This window comes from Eumetopias jubatus, unplaced genomic scaffold (assembly GCF_037043125.1).
Source record: "Eumetopias jubatus isolate StellerSeaLion01/CBP00866 unplaced genomic scaffold, mEumJub1_p1.0 scaffold_11, whole genome shotgun sequence".
Taxonomy (NCBI): Eukaryota; Metazoa; Chordata; class Mammalia; order Carnivora; family Otariidae; genus Eumetopias; species Eumetopias jubatus.
In genome coordinates, this window is record NW_028274817.1 from 48558158 (window position 1) to 48561359 (window position 3202).

Sequence of the window (3202 nt, forward strand, 5' to 3'; positions counted from 1 at the left end):
TACAAAGAAAATTTACATGGTCAGTCTTCTAAAAATTATTTGTGTGGGAGCACCTGGGGGGCTCACTCAGTTAAGTTTCTGACTCTTGATTTTGACTCAGGTCATAATCTAGGGGTCATGAGATTGAGCCCCAAGTCAGTCTCTGCCCTCAGTGGGGATTCTGCTTGATAGTCTCTCTCTCCCTCATTCTGCCCCTCCCCCTTGCACTCGTGCTTTCTCTCTCTCTCTCTCAAAAATAAATAAGTAGATTATGAAGTACATTGAGCTCCATAGAGACAGCACCGGAGCAAGTGAAAACCAGATGGCAATGGGCAACTCTGTGCCTCACTGAGGAAAATAATTAAACATGGGCAAAGGAGATCCTAAGAAGCCGAGAGGCAAAATGTCATCATATGCATTCTTTGTGCAAACTTGCCAAGAGGAGCACAAGAAGAAGTACCCAGATTCTTCAGTCAACTTCTAAGTTTTCTAAGAAGTGCTCAGAAAGACCATGTCTGCTAAAAAGAAAGGAAAATTTGAAGACATGGCAAAGGCAGACAAGGCCAGTTGTGAAAGAGAAATGAAAACTTGTATCTCCCCTAAAGGGGAAATAAGAAAGAAGTTCAAGGATCCCAATGCACCCAAGAGGTCGCCTTCAGCCTTTCTTTTTTTTGTTCTGAGTATCACCCAAAAATCAAAGGAGAACATTCTGGCCTATCCATTGGTGATGTTGCAAAGAAACTGGGAGAGATGTGGAATAACACTGCTGAAGATGACAAGCAGATTTAGGAAAAGAACACTGCTAAGCTGAAGGAAAAATATGAAAAGGATACTGCTGCATATGGAGCTAAAGGAAAGCCTGATGCAGCAAAAAAGGGAGTTGTCAAGACTGAAAAGAGCAAGAAAAAGAAGGAAGAGGAGGAAGACGAAGAAGATGAAGAAGATGAAGATGAAGAAGATGATGATGATGAGTAAGTTGGTTCTAGCGCAGGTTTTTTTTCTTGTCTATAAAGCATTTAACCCCGTACACAAGTCACTCCTTCTACAGAAAAAAAAAATTAAAATGTAAGGCTGCATAAGATTTGTTTTAAAACTGTACAGTGTCTTTTTTTTTTTTTTGTATAGTTAACACACTACCGAATGTGTCTTTAGATAGCCCTGTCCTGGTATTTTCAATAGCCACTAACCTTGCCTGGTACAATACGGGGATTATAAATTGGAATGAGAATTTAAAGCAGTTTCTTGTTAGTGCACAGCACAAATTAGTTATATATGGGGATGTTAGGTTTTCATCTTCAGTTGTCTCCGATGCAGCTTCTATGAAATAATTGTTGTTCTGTTAACTGAATACCACTCTGTAATTGCAAAAAAAAAAATTGCAGCTGTTTTGTTGACTCAGATATCAATCAATCTTTAAAAAATATTTGTGTGAGGGCGCCTGGGTGGCTCAGTTGGTTGGGTAACGGCTTTCGGCTCAGGTCATGATCCTGGAGTTCTGGGATCGAGTCCCACATCGGGCTCCCTGCTCAGCGGGGAGTCTGCTTCTCCCTCTGACCCTCCCCCCTCTCATGCTCTCTCTCTCTCTCATTCTTTCTCTCAAATAAATAAATAAACAAAATCTTTAAAAAAATAAAAATAAATAAAAAATATTTGTGTGATTGTGTGTGTGCCTGTGTGGTTGGGTGTGTGCATGTGCTACCATGTAATACAGATAAACTTTATATAACAGTATTTTCAACCCAAAAAGCCAGGATTATAAATTCATTTGTATAAAATGATTTTACCTAGGAGGGGGGAAAGATGTCAGAGGAGTAGGGGGCCCTATTCCAACTGGTCCCCAGAATTGAGCTGGATATCTACCAGACCATTCTGAGCACCCACGAAATCAGCCTGAGATGTAAGAAGATCTGGATCGCTACAAACAGAATATCACAGGCAGTTGGTTTCGAGGTACAAAGTGGGGAGCCGTGATTCCTCAGGCAGATATCAGAGGATAAATGGCAGCAGGAGGGAGCCTGGTGATGGGGATCCTACACTGCCAGTGAGCGACAGCCTCTCACTCTGGAGACAGGGCACAAACTCACAGACTGGTAGCAGCAGGGAAAGGACATTGGGTCAGCTTCCCAGATGGAAACTGGAGCGGCAGGGTCATGCCTACGAACTTGGAATGGCTGGCAATTTAAGAAGCACAAAGGGCAGAGACGTACCCTGACTTGGAGGCAAGACTGGGAGTGCAGAGGAGGGGTGCACAACCCAGGACTCTGCAGTTTATAGCAGCACAGACAGAAATGGAGATAGAGTGGCCTGGAGAGCTCACTAAAGAACAGACTGCGATCTCTCTGCTCTGAGGCAGAGGGTTGGAAATGGTCTCTTCGACTCTGACTCTCAGAAGAGACGTCGAAAGCTACAGGGAAAGCCGCCAGAGAACAAAACCCCAAAAAACTGGTTCCCACTGAGCCCATCCCCCTCCAAAGGGGGGCAGGGCAACTCTGGCCAAACAGGCTTGCTTGAGTAACAGCATAGCAGGCCCCTCTCCCAGAAGACAGCCTGGGAAAACAAGAAGCCAGAAACCCTAAGATCCCTAGAAAACAGGTGCATCTTGCTTGGGTTCTGGTCAATAATTTGGACTCTATACATTCCCTCAACCACCCATCAACAGAATGACTAAGAGGAGGAACCCCCAAAATAGGAAAGACTCAGAGATTATGACTTATGCCACAGATTTGCAAACGGATGTAGATATAACCAAGATGTTGGAGATGGAATTCAGGCTAGCAATTGTGAAGAGAATAGCTAGAGTGGAGAAATCAATTAATGGCAACATAGACCCTCTAAGGGCAGAATTGAAACCTGAATGGCAGAACTTAAAAATGCTATCAATGAGATCCAATCTAATCTAGATAAACTAACAGCTAGGGTAAGTGAGGCAGAAGAAAGAATCAGTGACCTGGAAGACAATTTAATAGATAAAAAGGGAAAAGAGGAGGCCAGGGAAAAACAACTCAGAATCCATGAAAATAGATTCAGAGAAATAAGTGACACCATGAAGTGTTCCAATGTCAGAATTATTGGAATCCCAGAGGGAGTGGAGAGAGAGAGAGGACTAGAAGATATATTTGAGCAAATGGTAGCTGAGAACTTCCCTAATCTGGGGAATGAAACAAACATTCGTGTCCGAGAGACAGAGAGGACCCCTCCCAAGATCAAGGAAAACAGGCCAACA

At 43.3% G+C, this 3202-nt stretch overlaps 1 pseudogene; it reads left to right on the forward strand.

Moving 5' to 3' along the window:
- The first annotated feature begins 334 nt into the window (after nucleotides 1–334).
- LOC114207547 (high mobility group protein B1 pseudogene) lies at nucleotides 335–954 on the forward strand (annotated as a pseudogene).
- The last annotated feature ends 2248 nt before the right edge of the window (nucleotides 955–3202 follow it).